General features: G+C 49.5%; 1 protein-coding gene across 2 annotated transcripts in view; it reads right to left on the reverse strand.

Moving 5' to 3' along the window:
- The window catches only part of EMD (emerin), a 427,558-nt gene extending 403,297 nt beyond the window's left edge, over positions 1 to 24,261 (reverse strand). Inside the window, exon 1 of one of the 2 annotated variants that reach the window (XM_069645445.1) lies at positions 23,917 to 24,261. The gene's annotated coding sequence lies outside the window, so the exon portion shown is untranslated. The remainder of the gene's footprint in view (positions 1 to 23,916) is intronic. The other variant, XM_069645446.1, reaches the window with a different exon arrangement.
- Between the last annotated feature and the right edge of the window lie 2,357 nt (positions 24,262 to 26,618).

A 26,618-nucleotide genomic window follows, 5' to 3' on the forward strand; every position in this document is an offset into this window, starting at 1 on the left:
CATTGGTGGACAATCTATGGCACACCGATAGGCATATATGACAATGCAGTACATTTCATTTGGATTGTGGGGAACAGGCTGCTAAGCAGTTTCATGCACGTGGCATTTCATGTGCTACATTTGGTAGCATTTCCAGATTATTTTTTTTAAATGCACTCTACCAAAAGTGCTTTATTAACATCATTTTGCTCCTTTCCTTTTTAGTTTTGGCCAGTTGTCGGCCAGCTGCTGCTACTGAAAGCTAGAGTGGCTGATCGAATCATCGGGTTTAACCACAACATTGTGTGCTACGACACCCTGCACAAGTAAACAAACAATACAAAAGGTAGTCTGTTACAACAGGCAACCACCTGTCCCTCCAATAGTAAGGGACGAAAGCATCACTGTGAATCCTCCGAGAGGTGGTACCGCAAAAACTGCACATGGAGCATAGCGCGGACAGCCCACACTTGCCCCCATCATACCAGACACACCGACATGTATCCATTCTCCCCTTAACCTACGCCCTCCGTAAACTCCCCTTAACCTACGCCCTCCGTAAACCCCCCCCTTAGTTACTTCCCCTGAACAAAGAGGCAGTAACAGCTGTCAAGGTGAAAGTCAAAATTGCCACAGCAATCTTTATTGAGCATCAACCCAGGAGTTCTTACAGGTGATCAGTTTCTCCACCACAACTCAGGATTCTGCGCTGGGCATGGCTTCTTTGGTCCCTTCCCGTCAAGGTCAAAGAGGACCCTGACAGGTGTACCCCCCCTCCCCTACCCTGGTCCATCCTGCTCTACCCATGGCCATTTTTTTTCTTTTTTTCATTTCCCATCTGGGCATCATTTTCCCCAATGTTTCTCCCCATTTCCTCCCTTTGCTGCCCATTCCCAGGTCCTTCATTTCCCCAAATCTACACATTCCCAATAAATTTTCCCCAATTCTGTCCATACCTCATTCCTTTAATTCCCGTATTCCTTGCATTCCCCAGCTCTTTACATGCCCCACTTCTTTATCACCCAATGCTTTACTTTCCCAACTCTTCCCCTCAGTGACACATTCCAAACCCTAGTTCTTACCTTCCCCAATTATTTCCATACCCCAAATCAACAATCTTCCTCCCATGTCCCACTTCGTTCCCTTACCCCAATTCTACCTTTTTCCTTCCACCCAATCATCATTCCCCAGTTCTTTCCATTTTTCTCTCTTGCCCATTAGTTTTCATTCCTCATTAGTTTAAATTCCCCCCCATTTGCTTTCACCCCCCCCATCTCAAAATCTTCCCACCACGTTGTTGGGAGTTAGAAGGACTTTCAAGCCCCCTACACAAGGGCTCCCCCACCCTAGCGTCTGGTACTACTGGGTGCCGTCATTTTCTAAGCTGTTGGCTGTGCAGTCTCCTTGTGGTACCTAGTATTCAGAAGGGTACCTGGTTGCTGCCTTGCCCTGCCCAGGTCGGTACAATAATATCAAACGAATGAGCAAGGTCAGGTCGATCTCTGCTGAAGACTAACTACTGCTACACCCTGAGTGGGTAACCCCTTGTGTGGGTGGTCACAGAATTCTCATGAAACTGTTATTCTACACAAAAGGGTTTTATTTTGAAGTGCAGTGGTGTAGTAATACACTGGTATTTTTCAAAAACATACGACATTCACATTTGAGGACATACAAAGTGTAGTACCTAAGTACGAATGATCAAGTAGTCAATATTTGAGACATCTACTTGTACAGGTTGTTCATTCTCTATAGGTTTGTTGGGAAGGAGGCTTAGAAAATTCAGTGGCATCATAGACAGGTACGGGGCCCATAGAGTGTGGGCACAATCAAGAGTTGAACAACATATAATACATGTCAACACGACAGTGTTTCGGCCATTTTGCATGGAGCTAGGTGAGCTCTAATGGTGTAGGCCTTCATCAGTACAGGAGTGTCTTTACGAGTGGAGGGTCCTATGTGGTCTGTAGGAGTGAAACAGACAGAAAGTGTCAGGATGTACGTGGTCAGCAAAAGATCTAGCAGAGAGAAGTTATGAATACTATGTAAGGCGGATGGCGGTGCTTACTGAATCCGAGGAGCTTAGTGGCTCAGATTAAGAGGTGGAAGGATCCACTTCTTTAGGAATCAGTCGTCATCTTGTCAACAGGCGCGGTCACGCCTGTCAGGGGATAAGGAGGTAGGATTACTAAATGACACCCCAAGGGTGCGGTTCCTCTCTAGCCCATAGTGTGTGACTAGGGAGGTGGTGGTGTAGGTCTTAGCAGATTTGGTGAGAGTAGACCTAGTGGTGGTCCCACTAAACGTGGAGTGCGCTTAAATGAGATAAAAAGGGCTTCTGTGGAATCACAAATGCCATTTACCAAGTGCACGGAGAAATTAGTGCAAATCTGTATTTAAAACAATGTGATTAAAAAGAGTGCCCCTTCTCAACGGTCCTGGGGGAAGGGTGGACCGTGATCTATGTGGGCTGTGCAAGTTCTGGATTATGGAGCCACAACACGTGTCATGCAGCCTATGGTGTAGGTGGCACGAAGGGCTATGGGCGTTTAAATGTGCTGAGTCATGCTGTTTAGAGATTCCTTACAGTGAGGGTAGGCCTACCAGTTTCTGTGCATAAAGCCGCGTGCAGTAGAGCTTACCTATTGCCAGGGCATTCAGCTGCCAAGATCGTTGAAGCAGCAGTGTGTCGTCTCGGATGTTGAGGATGCAAGTGTGTAGAATGCAGGCTAGGGCCATGTTAAAGAACAAGGGCCCTGTGGTGGGGTGACTACCTAGATGCCTGTTTGGAGTTGATGCAGGCAGTCGGGCCAAAATGCAAGTCATGCAAGGTGTGGCGCATGATGATGATGTCAGCCACTGTCGATCCCTTTGGGTGTCAGCTGTCATGTAGTATAGAATCAGGCCTGTGTTACTTCATTCCCACATGTTGTTCATGACAGGTATATGACATCAATGGTTTATATCAATTTACAGATGTAATTACTTTAAAAAAAAGATTTGACACAAAATCAAAAAACAAATTGTTACACAGTGCAAATTCTTGTTTTTAGAAAATGGAAAGGATCTGTATGAAAGTCTGGCCAGATGCAAGGTGGATGTGGTTTCTCATAGAGCATCTGCAGCCATATTGTATAAAACACATTGCTGTAGACAGGTGTTCTGTCATAGGACATACATACTGTCGCCATATTTTACAGGAAATGCTTCCACTCGTTCAAACCCTCTTTGAAAGTTCGTAGTTTGTCGACCCATTTCTATTCGAGTCTGGTCAGGGTTTTGTCAATGTCTCCACCTCTACAGGTGGTGTTCACTTTCTGTAAGACACACCACTTTATATCCATGTTGGTGTGGTTATTCTTAACATAGTGTTCCACTAGTGGTTTGTCCGGGACCTTGTTTTTTTATACAAGACCGGTGCTTTGACAGGATTGACAGTGGCTGACATCATCATCATGCGCCACACCTTGCATGACTTGCATTTTGGCCCTACTGACTGCCTGCATTAACTCTAAACAGGTATTTTAGGTAGTCAACCCACCACAGGGCCCTTATTCTTCAACACGGCCCTAGCCCCAGACACCCAAAGGGATTGACAGGGGCGGACATCATCCTGCGCCACACCTTGCATGACTTGCATTTTGGCCCAACTGACTGCCTGCATCAACTCCAAACAGGCATCTAGGTAGTCACACCACCGCAGGGCCCTTGTTCTTTAACATGGCCCTAGCATGCATTCTACACACTTGCATCCTCGATATCCGAGACGACACACTGCTGCTTCAACGATCTTGGCAGCTGAATGCACTGGCCTTAGGTAAGCTCTACTGCATGCGGCTTTATGCACAGAACTGGTAGGCCTACCCTCACTGTAAGGAATCTCTAAATAGTATGACACAGCACATTTAAACGCCCATAGCCCTTCGTGCCACCTACACCATAGGCTGCACGACACATGTTGTGGCACCGTAATCCAGAACTTGCACAGCCCACATAGATCACGGTCCACCCTTCCCCCAGGACCATTGAGAAGGAGCACTCTTTTTAATCACATTGTATTAAATACAGATTTGCAGTCATTTCTCTGTGCACTTGATAAATGGCATTTGCGATTCCACAGAAGCCCTTTTTATCCCATTTTAGCGCACTCCACATTTAGTGGGACCACCACTAGGTCTACTCTCACCAAATCTGCTAAGACCTACACTACCACCTCCCTAGTCACACACTAACTATAGGCTAGAGAGGAACCGCACCCTTGGGGCGCCATTTAGTAATCCTACCTCCTTATCCCCTGACAGGCGTGACCGCGCCCGTTGACAAGAGGACAGCTGCATCCTAAAGAAGTGGATCCTTCCACCTCTTAATCTGAGCCCCTAAGCTCCTCGGATTCAGTAAGCACCGGCATCCGTCGTACATAGTATTCATAACTTCTCTCTGCTAGATCTTTTGCTGACCACCTCCATCCTGACACGTTCTTTGTCTGTTTCACTCCTACAGACCACATAGGAACCTCCACTCGTAAAGACACTCCCGTCCTGATGAAGGCCTACACCATTAGAGCTCACCTAGTTCCACGCAAAATGGCCGAAACACTGTCGTGTTGACATGCATTATAAGTTGTTGTTCAACTCTTGATTGTGCCCACACTCTATGGACCCCGTACCTGTCTGATTCCACTGAATTCTCTAAGCTTCCTTCCCAAGGAACCTATAGAGAATGAACAAACTGTACAAGTAGATGTCTCAAATATTGACTACTTGATCATTCGTACTTAGGTACTACACTTGTGAATGTCCTATGTTTTTGAAAATACCAGTGTATTACTACACCACTGCACTTCAAAATAAAACCCTTTTGTGCAGAAGAACAGTTTCATGAGAATTCTGTGACCACCCACACAAGGGGTTACCCACTCAGGGTGTAGCAGTGGTTACTTTTCAGCAGAGATCGACCTGACCATGCTCATTCGTTTGTTGATCCTTGTGGTACCTGCCAGTGCTTTCTATAGGAATCGACCTGTGACTGCGCAATGACTCGATGGTAGTTACCACCAGCAGAGCGTGCCCCCCCCCCCAAAAAAAAAAATCACCTTGTCAAAGCCACCTATCATCCTGCTCACACAACAGACATTCAGAATAAGCACTGATGCAAGCAAAAAGGCCCCCCTGTCTATGGCCGGTAGTGTGATGAACAATGGAGGGGTGGGGAGTGAAACCCCCAGCCTTCACCCAGCGTAAAGGCGTCTCAAATTCCATTGTTAATGCAATTTGTCTCCCAAACCGGAGGGCCCTCGGCTAGCAGACGGTGGCATGATGGTCTACGTTCTGTCCTTATTCCAATACGGCTTACAAACTTAGCTCATTACCAGGAGGGCCTGCAGATGGTGGCGTGATGGACTATGAGAGGAACCCCTTCTCTGGCCCCCACCCCAAATCCTATCACCCCCAAAGTAACCAGGCATTTTCAATGTGATTAGAGGGTGTTTGATCCATGCCCATTCATTACAAAATGGTTCTCATTTCAGGTTCACTCCCTCCCGCTTCCTTCCCCTTACTCTATCCTTATGTGGAGTACACCCCCGCCATGATTGCCTGGGTATTAATTTGGACCCTAGCAGCTCAATGCCCCGGAAACAACTGCCCATCTGTGACAGTGTTCCACCACTACTAATAGCAATAACAAACCATTCCCCTTTTAAAGCCCTGTTTACAGCTATGATAACTGCTGGTGTGACATGAAAAGGAAAGTCCCCCTTTTCTTTTTTTGTCAACAGGGTGGACGTTTGTGTGGAAGATCGATGTGTGCTCCTTGGCTCATAATTTACACTCCCTTCTCTTGCCTGCAACCGGGAGCTCTTGTAACCTGGCCTGTTGCACATAACCCTAATCCTGACAAAAATCGTAAAATGACTTTGGTCGATAGGCCTCTCAGCTATGGTTGCCATGGGCTCAATAATTTAATCTTACACCCATTCCGCTGACCTGACCCGAACAACCCTGGCTCCAGTGACACCCGCAATGTATGAGACGTGGTGCTGCTCCATCTATTGCACCTGCCCACTTGGGTATTACTGCCTCTGCAAGCCAACCTCATCCTGCATTAACCCTGGTAAACGTACCACTATTATTTCGCTCAGAGGCTGCTCCCAACTAGTTCACCTTTTTGCGCTGTCTGCCCCCACCCCCTGTATCCACCATCTGCCGCTGCGCTACATTATACGATTTCAGATCCAAATGCCATGCCTGTTTTTCTTGTGCCCATCTTGGATACTAGAAATAGCCGTAGTGAACAGTTCCTTCAATATTTTATTAAGCAATACGCCCGACCTGCCCCTTTTCCTTGACGTCGCTGACCAATACCCTGGCAATGTTAGTATTTGCACACCCCACTGCAGTCCATTGTGATACCCCAATGTTTCCCCACCTCCTAGCCACCCACCCCCTGCCCTTGTAATGCCCCATCCTTCTCCATAACCAATTATTTCTTCCTTTACCCCATTTAATAAGTTTGCCAATGTATTATTTATTCTCCAAAGTTGCCCTCTCAAGTCATCATCCCCTAGTAAAACATCCCTGTTCTTCTAATAAAGCATGCTTAATTCTTTAATGCATACATATTTTGCAGTGTTAAATGTTGGGTACCACCACCCCTCCCCCCTAAATTCCGACCAGATCACCTAACTACCCAATCTGAAAACATCCTGAGGGAAAGGGATCCAGCCGGGCCTATTAAAACCCTGGTCAAACCGTGCGACGCTGCCAGCCTTCTTCCTTTCACCCAAGTAAGTTCAATTTAGTACTCTGTATGATTTGCCTCCCTTACTAATCCCGAGAAGCCTTTGGATGCACAGCGAGTAGCTGCAACAACCTCCCAAGTGGCTTACATGAAGAGTAATAACACTCCTAGCTAGATACAATAATTAACTCTGGGACTGCAATGAAGCAGTGACCATATAAATGCTGTTTCTATTCATACCAATGTTCTGTAAAACACGGCCCTTTCTCTAGGGCACAAAACCACCAACACTAAACCCCAATCAAACAAGATAGACCCAGCATCCGCAATGCAAGTACCGAAACACCGTACAAGATAAAAGACACTCGCTTGACGGGCATGGCTAAAGCATTAACTGGGAGGCTCTTCGAGGCCACCGAGGCCGATTTTACACTAAAACCTCACTTGCATCCTCCTTGAACCCAAAACTTGGTCATACTGGAAAATACATCTCCATGCATGCTACTCGCCGCTAATGCACCAAACTCTACCCAACAATTGTACTGATGTTCCGTAAATATACGGCCCCCATATATGCTTTCAACCACCGAAGAGGTGCCACCTTCAATAAAGAAGGGCGCCAAGTACCACGATAAACTCCCTACCCCCCTGCCCCCATCGTCCCCTGCTGGAGCATCAGACTCCTGTGTCCAAGGACTGAGAACTGCTATACTACTGGGGACGCTGTTGCAGGGCGGCAAGATGGCTGCGGCCCAGCACGGGCTCATACATCCTTGTTCATATTCTCATCTCCCTGCATCCAAAACCTCAATATCGCCCTCACTACTGTCCCTCAATCCCGGAACAATAAAGCTCCCCAAAAAACAGCCCCTGCGAGGCTGTGGCGACCATCTGAGGCCGAACCGGGACGAGGCCTCCGAGTCGAGGAGACACCAGACTCGCCGAGATTGCCAGGCTGATAAGCTGCAGCCCCTGGGAGGACCGCAGAGACTATGAATATCCTGTGCCACCCGTGAGGAGGTATCAACCCCGGACTGGGGCTACTGCAACCTCCCTGCCCACGTTGCGGGCTATCGAAGTGCTGAGGATCCCGGCCCGAGGTGGACACAGTGAATGGCACGGTTGTGCATTGAGCCTTGGAGGACCATGATCCCTCGGACTGAGTCTTCCACTACACACTAGACACCTTCTGCCACATGGTAACCCTGCTGATTGCAATCAGGTCCTCCAGCCCGGAATAATACCTCTGCCCATCGTGACCTTGTGGGCAACCCGCCCGGCGTGGACTAGTGCAAACTCAGCATCTGCGTACTCTGGCCTGCACCTCGGGGAAGAGTAAGGTGAGGACTCCCCGTCCCCCAGTATCCCGGTCAGGACAGTCAAGATTTGTGGGGGTGGGGCGCAGCCAGGACGGTGAACACCTGTGTGCATAGTGCTGCCTGTTCTGGGCTCGTGCCCCCCCCGACCCCCCCCAGCCAGCAATCTACTGGCAGGCTCAGGTCAGGTCCTCAGAGGCGGTGTGATCGATGGGGTGTAAAGCAAGGGCTAGAGGGTACATTCCCCAGCACCAACCCAGACGACAGTGCAGAGGCACACCCACCTCCCATAAGCCTCGCAATTATAAACAGAACAGCAGGACTCAGGGAGGACGGGGGGGGGGGCTCTTCGACCCTGTGTAGACCCCTGTCTGCATACAAACAGTCTGGTGCATGCTAACACCTCAGCCCAACAACGTGCATACCCCCACGGATTGAGCCAATAGACACCACAGACCACTGCGACGCCCTTGCGGTGGACACCCAACCCAAGAAGGAAGGCCGGGATGGCTGGCCCCGAGACCCCAGGAACTTGCACAAACAACTGCAGTGAACCCCTAGTTGACACTGCTCTATAGCTGGGTGCTGGCTCAACAGACCTACTAAATATATGGTGGGAGTACCCCTCTGTGCCCCCTCCACAGTAATACCCTACAGGACACAAGGAGGGCATTGACCTACGAGGTGGTGCGTCATGGTGAACCCCAAGAAGCAAGCCGAACTAGACCAATTCGCCAGAATGGACGCAGCGACACCGGCCCAACCAGTGAACCCCAGACCGTCGCAGGTAGAATGTTGCAGTCCTCAATCACACCCTGTTGGCCCTTAAAACGAGCACCAACTCCCTGGACACGAAGATTGGCGCTTTAATTAGCAAAGCGGACATATCAACAGTCCAGATTGATCAATTATGACTGAAGCGAAGACCAGAATTAGCAAGGGGGGAGGATAAAGTGTTGGTCTTGCAGCGGGAAGGTTCCCTCTTACAACAAAAGTCAATGCAGCCAAAAATGACGATTTACAGGTACGTCCCCTGCGCAATAACATGCGTATTCTTGGCGCGCCGAGTCCACCCCCATTGGAAACATGGAACAATTCATCGAAACACTACTAATGGAAGAACTATCAATCCCCTGTCTCCAAGACTTCCTTGTGCAAAGAGCGCACCAATCCCTGGCGGCCAGGTCCCCCCACCCGGGGCACCCGAACGGTCTATAGTCACCCGAATGTTCAAATACTGCAACAGGGACGTTCAACTTAAAGTAGCTAGAGAAAAGGGGGAGCTCTGGTAGAGGACTGCGACGATACGTCTGTTTACTGATTTCAGCCCTCGGGTACAGGAACAAAGGAGAACCTTTCAATCGGCCAAGAATATTCTCAGATGGAAAGACATCTGCTATGCAATGTTTCTGGCCAAGCTCCAGGTGACACACAAGTTGAAAATAACCTTTTTTACAACACCTGAAGCTGCAGAAAGATTGCACAGGAACTGCCCCACCCGTGCCAGTCTCCACCCCACAATCCATAACCTACAATGCACTTTCTAACATGTCGGGGGTGGGGGGGCTTGACCCATGACGATACGGGTCAACCCTAGTAACTGATGGGAGACTACTTACCTTCAAGAAATGAGTCAGACCCACTGGAGCCTACCTGTCGCCAACGGCCCCGTTACTGCAGCCACTGCGGATATTATTTTGTTTTGGTTGTTTCAAGGGGTTCTGTGGGAGCGGGATAATGCGGTTAGCTGGGGAGACCCAGAGAGTTAGAGTACCTATTATAAATGTATGCACTCCCAGTATGGACTGCCCTGAATTCCTCCTCCCTGCATAGATTCCCCCATTTCGAAACAATATGGGTGGGGTATTTCAACAGCGCATAGACATGGACAGATCATCACTTTAAACAACCCTTCCCAAGACAGCACAGACCTGGCTAGATATAGGCGGCTATCATGGATTCCACAATGTTTGGTGTTCAATGTGTATCCAAATAAACGGGAATATACCTTTCACTCTGGGGTGCAAACCAGCTCAGCTAGAATAGACTATGCGATGGTAACATCTGTACTGTCTCATAAGGCCAGTGGGACCAGGATGCTTCCTCAGACACTCTTGATCACTGCCCCGTATGGGTCTCGCTAACAACCCCTCCCCTGGCACTCCTAGGCAACTACGCTGGTAGTTTTCACGCACTGCAAGACGCCCTGTTCCGAGAAGAGATAGCCCAAGACAAACATTTTTCCAAGCCAAAGTAGGGTCTGACCCAGATAACGCGGTGATATGGAAGATCTTTAAGGCATGCATAAGGGGTTGCTGTATGTCACAGGAGGGGGCGTTCGGGGGGCACTGCACACCTCACTGTCTACCCTCTAACACAAAATAAAGGACCTACAGTGACAGCAAGTGTGTGATAACTCAGCCATGCTTAAAAACTAACTTAAGGAAAAGAGCAGCAATGCATACATTTATGGTGAGGGAGGAGAGGTTTCTTGGAGATCCGATTGCAGTGGCTCCTTACGGAGCGGTGGACCGCCCAAGCTGCACATTGGCATGGGCCATCAGGCGAGAACAGCAGCTAGAGGACATCACAGAGATCGAAGACTCCTCTGGAACCACGACTCAAGACTATAGGGCAATAAATTAGGTATTTCAGGAATATTACGAGAAGTTACACTTCAAAATCCCAAACAGGACGCGATACCATTTCACAATACTTAGACCAGGTGGCCATGGGCTGGCAGGACGCAGACATTGGCGACAGTCTGAACGTGCCGCCCTTGGATGAGATCTGAGCGGCAATCCGTTCCCTCTCCGGGGGCAAGGCACCAGGCTTGGTCAGCATTACTGCGGAATTGTATAAAGACTATAGCGACCTCATAGTTTCACACCTTGGCAGTATGTATGAACCCTCATTCTCGACTGGGGTCCTGCCAGAGTCTACCAGAACTGCTCTGGCTACGGTGTTACAGAGACCAGGGAAAAGACCCCCGTAAATGCTCCTCTTACCACCCCGTCGCTAATGAACACGGATACTAAGATCCTAGCGAAAATCCTAGCTGAACCGACTACTACCACATATGCCAGCACTGGTCCTTCCTAATCAGGCTTGCTTCATCCCAGGCAAATTTACCCAAAACACTCTCAGACGACTATTCATGCTAATGCACAATGTAAATACAGAAATTCCCATAGCCGTACTAGATGCCGAAACGGAGTTGAATGGACCTTCCTATTCGAGGTACTTCGCCGATCTGGGTTGGGACTTGTATATTTGCAATTGACCGGAATGCTGTATACAGCCCCGAGAGCAGCAATATATACCAACTGTCAGTCAGATTGTATTTACCCAAAACATGGTACATGATAATGGTGTCCCCTTCTCCCCCATTCTATTTGCTTTTGCTATGGAACCGGTCGCCTGCTTCCTCAGGAAATACCATGCTCATAGTGATGTTAGGATACACTTGCATGTCTCCATTGCCTCCCTGTACACAGACGATACGTTGCTCTATATTAAACATATGGGCGATAAACTGCAACCCCTGGTGCAAGCAATCACACACTTGGTGACCTCTCGGGGCTCAGAATAAATTGGTCGAAATCCGAATTGCTACCAATGACACCGGGAGTACGCAAAAGTGATATAGCAGCAGACTTCAATTGGTGCACACAAGAGATACACTATTTTGGAATTCAAATGGCTGTGTCCCCTGTAGAACTCTACACCGAGAACTACCTGAAAGCTCTCGAATATCTGGAGCACAGAGTTGAGGGATGGATCTTACTCCCGCTGTCTCATGCAGCCAGGATCTTGCTGGCAAAGATGGTGCTTCTCCCTAAATTACTGTACATTTTCAACACAGCCACCTGACCGACAGCTGGATTCTGGTCCAGACTGTGGTCGTTGATTCATGGTTGGTATGGGCAGACAGACAGGCCAGAATCTCATAACACCTTGACCCTACCATGTGTAGAGGGAGGCCTGGAGTACCCGGACATGCATCACTACTTCCTAGCCGCCCAGATCCAACACTCGGTTTGGTGGTGGTCCCCATCCCCCGCACTACCACACAATAGAAATGGCGATGGATGGGGGTCACTGGATGACCCGAGGGGCATGGTGTGGGAGGGTTTTCACCTGACGGATCAGAGATCCAACCAGTGGAAATCTCCTGCAGAGCATGGGAACATCTGAAACAAGTGGTGGATGCGGCGGTCTGCCCCTCTCCCAAACTCCCAATATATGCAGTGAGGGAGTCCTTATCACCCATGAGAAGATCTTCTGTCAACATTTTCAGCCTGGGGTTTACACACTTGGAGACCTCATAGTAGATGGACAATTCATCACCTGAGATGCGCTGAGGGTGAGGGGAAACAAACTCAATCACAATGCTGTGATACTTCGATTACAAGCACTATTCCAATCTAAATGGCCCGATTACCCACGAACACCCTCACCACTGCTTCAATATGTTTCTCAACCTACACAAGATGGGAAGCTGGTCTCCTCTATATATAAAATCATTACATTCCTAAAATCCCCCTGTATACACAACTAGAATCCAATGGGAGGAAGCATTGGGCAAGGAACTTGCAGACTCAGACAGATCCTCCTCATGTAATAGATGCAATATGGAAGGTGCTGACTAATTGCATGTGGTTTGGGCCTGCCCCTACATAAAGCGGTTTTGGGAGGTGGTGGAAATGGCAGTAATGGAAATGCACCCCACGCCCTGGAAGTACTCGGCTGAATTATGGCTACTGGCCCTGATAGACGCCCCTAAACCCGAGAGGAGGCTTCTAGGCTTGGCATCAGTGGTGGCCAGGTCACTAATCGCTAGAGCTTGGGGTAAGCGTAAGGCACTGAATATGTGTGAGGGGGTGGGTAGCAGCATATGCAAACCTACTACCGACCAGTGGCAGACCCCTAGACTACTGGGCCCCGCTTAGATACCACATGTCTGGGAATATAGAGGACACCGATACAGACATGAACGGGTAGACCTAACGGGACACTAACAAATGGCTGCGGCTGAAATACAATTATTTTGGTGTGCTGGTTCTCCCACCTACGACGGTTACTTGGTCTATTGTACAATTGCTCGTTACCGCCTGTACCCATGTACACACACCCTCAATGGAGGGCTCACTGTATGCATCGCCAGGAATTTTTTGGTTGGGATGGGGGTGGGTGTCGGGCCCTGGGGTGGGAGTTTAGTTTACTGTATCAAAAATCAATAAAAAACTTGTTTTTAAACTGCTATATTGTGAACCTGGCCATAGCAGAGCAAAACTGACACTGTTCTTCCAATTAAATACAAATACATTTCTACAAAATTTAACACTGTTGTGCCAATTTGCCCCTGCTGTCCCGCCCACTTACCCTTGCTGTTAGGCACTACCTAGGCGCCATCATCTGCTTCAGGCCCTGTACTACCCTTAATCTTGAAGTAAGCCATCTGTTATCTCCACCCTCCCTCCATATGGACCATCAGACCTCCAGAACCGGGTGACAGCACCTTCCTCGGTATATGGGTTCTAGGGACCCACAGCCATTCGTCCAGAGTGAACAGGGCCAATACCGTGTTGTCCATCACCACCCACTGCTTACCAGAGAGTGGATCGAATCCACTCTCGCCCACAGTTGGGTCGGCCTGTAGTACGTCACCAGGTCAGGAAAACTCCTTCTCCCCCCAGCTCCCTTGGAAGACTGCGTCCTATAGGCTATCCTGTGCCTAGACCCGGCGAAGGACGACACCGGGATCACTACAGGCACCATTTGGAATAGGACAGGAATTTAGGGAGCACCAACATCTTTATGCAGTTCAATCATGCCATCCATGACAATCCCAAGCTCAATCATCTGTGTCTCGTTTTATGGTTGCCCACAGTGGAAGGAAGTTTCTAGGGAAGAGATCCTCAACACGCTGTGTGATTTGGACCCCAGGTAGCGAAAGGTGTCCCCCGCAGACTTAAACAGTAACCCTCCAATGTATTCCCTCTCCCTGTCCGACACGCCACAGACTTTCCCCGATTGTCCCTGAACCCCGACAGCCTCCCATATTCCTCCAAACTGCTCAGAAAGGGGGGGTACCGATTGGGATGGTCTGGTAATGTAGAGCAGGGCATCGTCCGCAAGAGACTAATCTTACAGTGGACCCACCCCTATCATTATGCCTCCGATCTCTGCATTATCTCTAACCGTCGCCGCCCAAGGCTCCATGACCAACGCATAGATCCGTAGGGACAGTGGACACCCCTGGCACGTACCCCTCCATAGTGGAAATATCTGTGATTCCATGTCATTGACCACCACCCTGGCCGTTGGGTTGGAGTACATGGCGGTCATCCACCCGATCCACCCCAGCCCCATTCCAAGGGTCACAAAGACCTCGCACATAAATGACCAACTCACCCGATTGAATGCCTTCTCAGCGTCAAGGGCCAACAGAAGTGCCCCCCCCCCCTCCTTTGTCGCCGGAGTGCTGAGGACATGGAGCGTCTTTCGCATACTGTCAGATCCTTGTCTGTAAAGTACGAAGCCCGCTTGATCAGGGTGGACCAAACGGGGGACGCAAAACTCCAAACGCTACGCCAGGACTCTAGCGAAAATCTTGGCATCCACATTGAGGAGGGAAATAGGTCTATACGAGGTACAGTTGGCTTGATCTTTACCCAGCTTTGGGATCACTGCTACGAGAGCCTGAAGAAACTTCAGCAGTATTGTACTACCCCCAACTATTGAGTTGAACAGCCTGGCCAGGGTTGTCGCCAATGTGGCTACATATTGTTTATAAAAATCTGCAGTCATCCCCCGGGGCCTTCCCGGTTTTCAATCTCCAGATGGCCCCCAAAACCTCTCAGCTTGGGAAAACTGCCCTCAGCCAGGTATTTCCAGGCTGCCCCTACTTCTGGCTCCGCCGAGTTTTGAGTACAGTTCCCCATAATAATTAGCAAAACAGGTTGCAATCTTCCCCCTTCACGATACTTCCACCAGCATCCCTTACCCCCCCTTCACAATACTTCCACCAGCATCCCTTACCCCCTCTATTCTCCTTTCCACCCTACACCCCCTGACCCTACTCGCCAGGAGAGTCACCACCGTTTCCCCCCCTTCTCATATTATCTCTGCCGTGTGCATCTCATCGTCTTTACCACCTCCGCGATCAGAGCCGTATGAAGTTCCTGTCTCTTGTCTCATCACTGCCAAGAGCCCACCCTTGTCTGCGTCCCTTTGGGCCAACTGTGAATGTAGCACTCTCAATTATTTTCGTATTCTATTTTCGATGGGCCTCTTTCACTCTTTTTGCGTGACCGCCTCTGATAAAAAGCCCCTAAATGTGGACTTGGCTGCCCCCCCATACTGTTGCCATCATAGTCTCCCCATTGTTGTTGGTTTTCGAAGTATGCCCGAATCTCCTTCCCCACGAATTCCCTAAACACCCAATCCCTCAGCAGGGTGCCACTACACCGCCATCGGGAACAACTACAGGGCTCAATGAGCAGCCAAGTGGCCACTACTAGCTTGTGGTCCGACCATGTGATCGCCTCTACCCTGGGCGCCCGACCACATCTACCTTTTCTCTCGAGGTCAAGAGTAGGTCAATCCTCATGTATGTCTAATGTGGGGGAGAGAAGAACGTATCCCCCCCGGACCCGGTATATGGCTCCGCCAGACGTTCACCCAAAAATGATCCTGCAGGAGGTCTCAGAAAGTCAGGTTGTCCTTGGTAGCAACTTTAGTACCCGTCCCCCTCGCTGACCACCAATCCAAGGTTGGGTCCTGCACCAGGTTAAATTCCCCCTCCCTCCCCAGCGATATCGCTCCCTCCACCCATCCGTCCAACATCCTGAATACCTGGCGGAAGAACCCCAACTGCCCCACATTTGGTGCGTACAGGGTGGCCAATCTGATCCGCCTTGCTTCATAGGTTCCCTTTATACCCAAGAATCGCCCCCCAAAACCGCTCTTTCCCTGAATTCCCATCAGTGGGAAGGATTTACCCAGTAGGATCCCCACCTCTTCCTTCTTGGAGTTCCTATGAGAAGCCCAAATGTTCTTACCAATCCCTCCTCCCTTCACTGCTAATTCTGCCCCCTGCCTGTAGCGAGTCTCCTGCAGGAAGAGGATCGCCAGTTTCTGTTGCTAGTAAGGGATCTCTTATTTGGGAAGTTCAATCCCTTCACGTTCAGCCTGCCCACTGTCACCTCAACCGTAACCTTTCTTTGCCCTTTGCTCGTGACCCCTCCTGACTCCTATACAGTACTTGTCCCCCGTTGTGTATAAACCTTGTTGCTTATAGGTTCCTTCCTTGCAACCCTCCCACTCCACCCTCGCATACCTTCCTACCCCTCTGCTCCCCTCCCCTCCCATTCCGAGGCATTTGATCACGCACCCTCACTGTTGGGCACGTCCACCGAACCACCAGGGGTGGAACCCCTGCCATGGACATCATGTCTAGCAGCTTTCCCCATCATGCTAGCTCTTCGTAAGCCACGGGGGGGTGCCCTCCCCGTGCCCTCCCCCACTTCAGTTTAACCTGTGAACCAACTTTCCCAACACCCGCGTCCCTCCCTCCCATAACTGCGTACCTCCTGTTCGCATCTCAATCTCCAGCTGATCTTCTCCTTAACTCTGTTAACCTTAACAAAACCCGCCAACCAGGTAATCAATAGCCATGGGCACCTCTTAGCAGGCCCCCCTACACCCCTAGTACTACCTCTCCTCCCCCGTAGGGGATACCAGCTACCTTCCCCCAAACAAAGAAAACAAAGGGAGCCAAGGCAGAAAACCCCCACCCCTTAAGTAGCATCCCCCCTTGGAGGGGGAGCGAAGGGAGTGTTTAGCTTCTGGAATTTCCAGGATCCTTTAGCCCTGCACCTTTCCTCGCACCAAATCTGGACCCCGAGAGGTCTAGTTAGGATCCATTCACGACCACTGCTGCTCACTGTGGGGCACGCACAATGGCCCTGCAAATCCTCCATGACGCGTTGTATCTCCTACTCCGCCAGATGGTAACTTTCCCCCTCCCATTCAAACACGAGAGCAAAGGGGTAGCCCCTGCGGTACCTCACCCCCTTCTCCTGAAGCCATCTGGTGAGGGCCCCGCACTTCTTCCATCTCAACAGAGTGCGTGCCGAGAGGTCCTGAAAGATAGCCACCTTTAAGTCCCCAGAATTCACCTCCTTCAAGCGCCTTGCCTTTTCAAGGATCCTCATCTTGTCGCCATAATAGTGCATGCGCTCCAGGACTGAGTGGAGGGCTCGGTCGCCTCATCCAGCGCGATGCACCGTATCAATGGTGCCCGTTTCTCCGTCTCCAGGCCCCAGGATCATCCGTATTATTTCCTGTATCTTGTGTTTCAGGCCTGCGGGTGTTAACCCTCAGCCTCCTGTAACCCAAAAAAAAAAAAAAAAATACTAAAAAATAAACCAGGTTATTCTGTCTCTGCCAATTTTCAATGTCACCCACCTTGAGGCGCAACTCCTCTTGACGCCTCTCCATTTCCATGAAATGCGTCTCCCTTTGAGTTTCGAGGAGCCATGTCGAGGTTTCACTGGCTTCCACTCTGTCCATTCTGTCCTCAAGAGTGACCACCTTGGCCCAGAGATCCGCCAGTTCCGCCACCATATCCGTCCTCATCCCTCTGATTTCTTCCAGGATAGTTTGTATGTCATTTTTAATGGAACCGAGCGGGTTTGAGGTAGGTCTCCCTTCTCCGCTAGGCTCCGCCATCGCCTCCTCACCTTGATACTGAAAGCGTCTTCTCCCCTGGCTTCCTGGGGCGGCGGGAAGGATGCAGCAGGCCCAGCCCCTACCCCCCCAGCCTTTCCACTGATCCCACTACTGCTCCACTGTCTTATTTGACTCAATCTCCCCTGCACCTTCCTGCTCCCCAGGTTCACACTTCCAGCACCTCAAAGACGACCCACCGCAGGCAAGACCGCCGGACAACCAAGTCTCATTATGGTGGTGGGGCGTCTGCGACCCCAGTTGGCGTCTCGACATACACAGGTCCAGCCCCCCTCAGCCCCTGACCAGCGTCCCTCAGGAGACGCCTGTTTCATGCGTAGGCTTTGGTGACAAGGGTCTAGCGCCCTCCCGGGCCACCCTCCGATCTGCACGTACCTTATGAGTGAATAAACCCTATGCCACCTGACCTGCTATCTTCTGTTACTGGGGGACCCTCCCGGTGGCCTGGGTCCTCTGTTTCCAACCAGGCGCCACGGGCCAAATGCTGCCCACCCATTTGGTTTAGTTCAGTCTTTCCTGTCCTTTACTGTGCCTCAGGTTCTATGAGTCCTGGGCTTCAAGGGTGGTCCAGCCCAGACCCGACCCTTGGCGTCCCCAGCGCCTGTGCCATGATCCATGGATCAGGGCCTTCCATAGTGTCCTCTCTGTGTTTGGGCCCAGCCTCCCCTCAGCCAATGTCTGTCAAGTGGAGCCTCCCCGAGTCCTGCGCTCACTTAGGTGCCAGGGGCTTCGTGCCTGTCTAGGCACTTCCCGACTGACCGGGTCCTGCTATCAAATATACCCACAGGGAATGAACTTGGTCATTTACATTCCCTCCTGGGGGCTGAATGCCTTCTTGTGCAGCAGAGCGCCGTAGGAGCCGGAGGCAAGACACCTTCCACTTACTTGCTGCCTGAGACCGGGAGTCCTGCAGCCGACTCCCCCTGTGCTCCTTGTTCAATGCCTGCATCTGCATCTCTGCGCTGCAGTTCGTGGGCCCAGCTCTCCACCAACAATGAACTCCTCCTCCTGTCTCCAACTGGAGTCCCGGGGGTCCGTTAGGTGCCGGGCTCATCTCACTCACGTTCCGGATGGACGTCGCTACCAGGGTCCTCCTCGATCAGCTCATCCCTCACTCGCCAGCATGCGCTTCGGGCTCCTCTGTCCTTCAAAATCGCGCTCCGTCTCCTTGCGGGGAAGGGCAGCGCGCCGCGTTCTTCCCGCCTCCTTCAGTCCAGCAAGCCCCCGGGGTAAGGAAGGGGCCCACACCTCGACAGTTCAGCCACTGGAAGTCTGGTGCAGGGTGGCAGCTCAGCAATTAGAGCAGGAGAAGACTTCTGTCTGTGTTTTCCGCAGGTGCACTTCCCTCTCAGTTTAGCAATTGCCACAGCCCAATCAACAGCCAGCAGGGCCCAGCACAGGAACAAACAGCCTCAGCTTCTTAACACCTGCATGGGCACCGCTCCACTATCTTTGCTCCTCAGGTTCTCTGTGGGTTCCAAAGTCGAATAGACTGCTCACAGCAAGTGTCTGGTGCTGCTAATCACCATATCTCCTATTTCCACTGCAGGGAACGGAACTCGGGTTTCAGGCAGCCTACTTGCCTGCGCCCCCTGGTGGCCTCTTTTTTTTAATCACCTCACATCGCCTTGCTGTCTCCAGTTCCTTGCTCCTGCTGCTGCTCTTGCAATGAGCGAAGGGCTGATGATCCGAATCTAATCCGGGAAGAAATGAAAACTTGGTCATGACCCCTTATTACCATCCTGCTGATGACCCAAACCCAAGTATAACTAGGAAGAAAGGAAACTGTGTTAATTTAGTCATGACCTCTTATTACCATCCTCCTTCCTTGCTTCCAACGTGCTGGCTGGATAAGCTAGGAGTACACAGTTTTGTTGCCCCACAAACATACCTTAGAGAACTACATTTTATTAGTGACAAATAGAGAATACATACGCAGAAGGCACATAACGAATTAATCACCCTCTTATTCTTCCAGAGGCAACTAAAGTCGTTGACCGTGACCGTTTGTGGCACCTACTTCGGGTGACCCCTTAACTTGTTTGGGTCCCTTATTATAATGACACCCATAGAGGGAACAGCAAAAGTGGGGCAAGCTTCATAACTGCTTCCATACGTGCTTGCCTGGGGAGTATGCGGCATAGCACTAAACTCCTTACAATGCTGTGATGGTAAAACCATTCCGTCTCCTAAAAACCCCTCCTTCCCTAGTAACCTCCTGTACCTTCGTCCTGCACTAGATCACCTTTGCTCCTTGCGAGCCCCCCCCCCCCGTCAGTTTCAGCACGTGCTAACAATCTATGCTGCCAGACATTCCTAGCACAGCCTAGCTGAGGCAGCATATGATCCCGACTGTGCGCCAGGTAACCCTCAATACAAAACCTTGCCCAGGTGACCGCAACCACCCCCCTCTTCTCTTTTACTCCAGAGTGACCTTGCATGCAAATGAATTAAATTGCATGTACACGCCCTGGCTGTGCATACCATAGTTGTTATGCTACTCAAGCCCTTGATTTGTTGAATGTGAACACGTATTATAATGCCCCTTGGGCTGGATGTCTATGCATCTCGAGGGGGGCCCTGAGCTCTCCCGAATATATCAACGGTTGCTGTCCATGGTGGGGAGAGAGGTGAGCCAGACTGGACTGGGAAGAAGAGATGGGCTTTGGATCAGGGCACAGGGATACCATAAAAAAGTATCAAGGAACGTGTAAAAAAGTATCAAGGAACGGGAGACTGCAACAGATCTAGTTGTATGTCACCCACAAAGCATACCGGACTCCTAAAATGATAGCAAAGTTTAAAAACGCTGGGGTGCAGGCATGTCCAAAATGTGGTGAAGTGGAGGCTGGAAGGGTACACATGTTCTGGGCATGCCCCGAAATAAGGGTATTCTGGAGGGAGGAGGCCCACCTCATGGCGAGAAAAGAGATAACCTTGGATGTGAACTCCCCATGGCATGCATATTGGGAGGGTTCCCCAGACCGCGCAAACTTAAGCATGTGAGAAAACTTAAAGACCTGGCATACATACTAGGCAAACATAGGATAGTAATGGGTTGGAAGGCAAGCAGGAGACCACAAGTGGGAGCCTGGTGGCACAATCTACAGAAATGGGCAGAAAGGAATTGAAGACGGTGGAGGGGTGTGGTAGTCCTGGGTGGGTGGGGTAAAAAACAGCATGGGCACGATTATGTGAACTGACATGCATATTTGTTAATATTGTACGTTGTCCATGTTGGAAGTAATAAAATTGTTTATTAAAAGATATTAAATGTATGCATCTCCCTTCACCTTGCATCTCTGCTTGCCTCATTGCGTAACCCCCCCCAATGACTTGTAAGGGGGGGTCCTGTTGCTTCCAAAGCTAGGTCCACGTTAACAAAACACCCTAATGTTATTTGATGTTATGTTATTTGGTATTTGTATAGCACCTCCTCCCATTGCTATGGCTTCAGAGCAGTGGATGGCATGGGCCGTCGGAAGACCGTAGTCTGTGCAAACATGCAAATAAAGACCCTCACACTGCATGCAAATAGTAATTAGATAAATATTCAATTACTAGCAGAGTTGACGGGTTTAAAACATTGTAAAAGTCATGCAGAGGATTATGTTGAGGCACAGAGATTATTGCTATGTCAGTGACTAAGTGACAGAGGACCACGTTTTTTGGGGGGTGGGGGGCTCTGCTGCTGTATTCTATGTGTTGCAGTGCAAGAGGGGGAACGATTATCAAAAATCGGTCCATCAACCCCTAGGGCAACTGTCCACTGTTGAGGGCTCTGCTATACTTCACTATAATTATTACTAATAACATGAAAGTGCCCACCTAACTGGGAACCAAAGAATAGCTGCACCTAGAGGACACACAGGGATTACACTTAAAGTTGGAGAGTTCCAGAGGTGGTGGTAATGTGGGAGTTCGGAGAAGCTGAAGTGGGGTGGAGTGGAACGTTTAAATGTTGACAAGAGGTTCCTGCAAGAGTAGGGTCTGCAGGTCCTGACCGAAGTGTAGAGGTTCCTCATAATAAGAACCAACTATAATGTAATGTATAATGGTTTTAATAAACTTGCATGAGTAACTCTCCAACCACCCTAGCTCATGCTTATTCGTCAAAATGTCCCGCGCAACAGCCAAGTGTTAGCGAAATGGAGTGGAGCTGGAAGCCATTTAACTCCTTATCTTTAATTAAACTGTACGCATTTCTGCAGCAGTCACTCAACCAAATATGCTAATTTACCACATAAGGGACCTGTGATTAAACAAAGGTCTCGTCTACAGGTACCTTAATGTGCTGTGCCATTTTCCTGGGACTGAGTCCATGACATGTAATCTACACCAAGGTCACGTTCGTAGGTGCATTTACTCCCCGAGCTATCCTACAGGTATTAGAAACTTAAACCAGTAGGAATGTATAGGGGCACTACAGTGGATACAATACACCACTGAGTTATCAGTTGAAATTTAAACTGTTACCAATGAAACCATAACAAAAAGGCACGAGCAGCTCGTCAGTAATGTGCGTAGTAGCTACTATGGTGCGCACAATATACTCAACATCGCTTTTATATGTTGAGCAAAAAAGGCATTGCTAGTGACAATCTTATGCATTATAAAGTTATTATCTAAGCTCCTTCTTAAGAACCTCCACAACAGCCACACTGCAATGTCATCGGATATTGCTTTTAGTTGGCAGCGCATGCAATAATGTGGGGAAAGCAGTCTAGACCAGCAACACAAGGCTAACAATCCTATAGACAATTAGCTATTTTGAAGCCACTCCTCCACATCACAGGGATGGATATAAATCACGGAGCCTCAAATGAAAACACAGGCCTAATTTACCACTGCCCAGTGTCACGTGCAAAATGCAAGACCCCTGAAAGTTCTTCCAGTGAGAGGAGAAAGACCTCTGCAACACATCTATTGTGGGTGGCACGCATATTACATGGGCCACATGTCCTAAATTAGACTACGTAAGCATCAGCCCTACATAAGTAACCTTCACATACTTGCCAATCCTACCGTTGTGGGCAGTAGGTTACTGCTTTTTACACAGTCTTACTGCCTACAGATTTCCAGGCCTGCCTGCCTCAGACCCAGCCAGCACAGTGCGAGCAGAGCGCCATCCCCAGCATTCAGAAGGGGGCGCGTTAAATGGCCCATTAATTTGATGGATGTATGCCCGACCACAGATTACGAGAAACAGACTTGGAGCACAAAAAGTAAAGCTAATCAATGGAGCTAGGAAGGAAGGAACAAGAAGCTCATCTGTCAAGGGCAGGCACGCCATCAGGGCCTTTCAACTGTTTCAGTTGAAAGGGGCCATGAGCCTCGGCGATGCCCCATGCTGCAAGTTAGTCTTATAATAACAGCAATATATTTCTCTCCATATTACTTTTGTTAGCAATATTACTCGGGTTTAGATACCCTGAACAGGATGCAGACTGGGAGGACTCTCTGCCGGCACCCCCCACCTCTTTGCCAGACTACTGCCATCGATTACAGGGGCACTTACGACAGCGCCCGGGACCTCCCACTGGGCTCTATAAATAGAGCCAATGCAGCGGCCGGACACAAGCGTCTGCAACCAACCGGGTTTCCGCTTATTAGGTACTCGCAAGAAAGCACAATAGCTGTACTTGTGGAATTTGAAAAAAAGGCAGCAGCATTAGAAGGATGTTTGATTTGAGAGCATATGTGTTACTTCATTGTATCTAGTGAATGTGTGTCACTGTGTGCAGGTGTTTTGCATGTCGTGTTGTGTTTATGACACGTTACGCTGTTTGATGTACTTTTTCAATTTGCGCTGTTGCTACGATGTTATGATCGTATGATAGCACGTGTTTATAGATTATAGTGCTTCGTGGGTAGGCCATGGGGGGTTTGGGGGCACTCGACGAGGAAGTAATGGTGGGAGAAGAGAAAAGCGTGACGGAAAAGCCAGAAATTGAGGTGCGACCCCAAGGGCAACGGGAGGGGTTGCGTCGACCTCAGCGGGTGAGTTTCTAAAGGCCAGGTTAGAGGAGACAGTGAAAGGGAAAACGGGGCGGGGAGACTAAACACACGGGGCCCAGCCTGCTCCGGCGCTGAGGGCCAAGCAGCTTCCCCTCCCTCCTATACTTACCATAGGCAACCTCCAGAAGGTGCAAACTTGAGCGAAGCGCGCAAAATCAAACGATCTTCAAGCACTGGCGCTGCAGCTTGAGCACCGCCTCCTCTCCTCGCGGACGCGCCCCTCAGCTCAGACTCAGCACTGGTCGAGCGGGCGGCTGGCTGAGTGAGCTGCTGTGCCCGTCTACAGCACTGCGCATCACGTGATGCGAGCAAAGAGCACGTGATACGAGCTCAGAGTGCACATGCGCTTCGTGTCCAGCCCGGGCGGTGCCTCTCCTCACGTGCGCAGGCGCGCGAGGGCAGAAAAGCAGGACGTGCACAAGCAACCACAGCAGGCGCACAACGTCATTGATCTAATCGTGCTCCAGCCGCCCCTTCCGAATGTGAGCTGATGGGCGGGGCTTTGTGCTGAGCCTTAACAGTTGATAGGATCGACAACTTGTTTCTTTTGTCATCTGCATAGCCTTTCTTATGCATGATGGTGAATTCCCTAACAAAAAGACCAACTGTCATCTTGTATGCAATCTGTGGCAGTTAAAGCGAGCAACACAATAAAGCACCCTTTGACACATTTGTTCATAACTAGCATGTATAGTAGCTAGATATGTTAAAAAATAAAGTTTGCTTTGATCTCCTCTGTTGAATGTTCTTAAAACCATACATAACAGCTGGATGTTTGTGATGAATCTCCAAACCTAAGTGAATTTATTACACAACTTCTTTTACTGTGTGTCTTAAAACGCTGAAAATAAAGTGGGTAAATAGATATTTTGCCTTTTGCATCTTAGAGTTTTCCATTCAGGATGTGGAAAATAAAGGTACTCTGATATTATTTTGGCTCAACCAATTTGTGTATTTTGCAAGTAAATTCTATAGGACAGTATAATTGTAGGCCTTGATCCCCAAAACTTAAATATTTGTTCCAAGTAAAGCGTGGAAGAAGGTGGCCGTGCCTAAATTGCAGAGTGGGTTAAAATCCCTGCTTAGCTGTTTAGCGTAAGTGTGTGATCCTGGGCAAATAATGTAATCTCACCCTGCCTTCAACTGCTAAAATTGGAGTGCTTATAAGTGATTACGTTTACACCATTACAATAATAGGACAGTTTTAATAAGTGCAGGGATACATTGGTGTACCCTGGTGGCTTCAATACTGTGACATAGAACTGCATTATTGCCGCACTTGCTCTCCCCAAGTCTTGTATCACTTAATTTTACAGGTATACATAGTCCCACTAGCCAGCCAGTGCACCAGAGAATCTAGTATATCGGACTAACTTGTGTCCTGGACCCAGGGCACAGGGTCCAGGCACACCTTTGCTGGGGGAACCCAGTCGACACACAAGGACAGGGAGCACCCTGTCAGCCTGTACTCATACAGGCATATCCATGGCCTGGGGACACCGAGGCTGTCACGTCCAATGCCGCCAGAGTTGGCTAGCAGGGGCACCGGCAAACAGGTGCATCGTTGCCCGGCAGGTGCTCTGCGACACACAGGGGACATCAGGGACAGCGTTACCCTGCAGGGTCACTGTCCTATCTGAGAGCCATTCAGGGAAGGGCCATCTGCCTACTTCGCAGGGCAAGCATCGTGCTGCAGGAAGAAGACACAGCAGGCAGGAGTCAGCTGGCATCGACTGACGAGCCGGAAACGGCTCGTCCCTTTTATTGTGTGAGTCACATGGTCACAGCATGTGACATTAACACGAGCCCTGGGAGGGACCATTGTCCCCAAAAAGCGTGGCACACCAAATAACTGTGGTTGAACCAACATTACATTTTCTCTGCTGTTGCTCCCAGCCACTGAAGTTGCTTGGGCCGTCCAGAATACTGCCCCACACTCTGCTATGTCCTGTTATGCTATGATATTGAGTATTTCATTGCACACCATCTGCCATTTTCACACTTTCTAGGAGCTTCAGGATCTGCAAGAAATAGGGTAGGGGGCTAATACAGTAGCAAGGGATCAGGCCAAGATTGCTTTGTAACAACATTGATGTGTGCAGAATCAGATCTTAAAAGATATGGCTCTGTACAGTGATCGCTTTAGATATTTTGTGAGCTGTGTGGAGCAGTGGTTATGTGCTTTTCAGGTAGCTAAGGTACTTGTTAGCTTGACTGACAAAAAAATTGAACCATTTTGCTTCTTGTTTTTGCCACCACATCACCAGAGAGCCAAAGACCAACGGAGGGATGGACCAAAGGCCAAGGAACACAGTCAAGTTCACCAGAGCAGCCAAGGACCAGAGGGTCAACTGACCAGAGGGGTTCAATTTTACCTTAGTTTTACTTCATTCATTTTTTAATTTTGGTTGTAAGCCGAAACTATTGAACTGGAGTACAATTAGGAGGGAGATGAATAGTGAGGTGGGACGCACAGCTTGAGGGTGTTTTGTTATTTACCTGCCCACTGACTGCCAATGGACATGCTAATTCCTATGGCCAATCCTGCCCGCTATCTGCCCATCCCAAAACAGCTCCTCATGGGATCTCTTTGAGTTAGCTTTATCAAGCATTAACATCAACCATTAGCCTTCCAAGGTTATTTGATGCAATCTTCTGAGGGTTAATGGCTTAATTACAGTTGTAAATGGCTTCTGGTGTAATAAAAAAGCCTCAACCAAGTGTGCCTTCAGCCACTTGATCTAGATCTGTTCCATGCACTAAACTCCTTTTAAAAACAAGCAATCACAAAGCCAACAGTTTTGGGTTGAG

This window comes from Ambystoma mexicanum, chromosome 2p (genome assembly GCF_040938575.1).
Source record: "Ambystoma mexicanum isolate Mex_15411 chromosome 2p, UKY_AmexF1_1, whole genome shotgun sequence".
NCBI lineage: Eukaryota > Metazoa > Chordata > Amphibia > Caudata > Ambystomatidae > Ambystoma > Ambystoma mexicanum.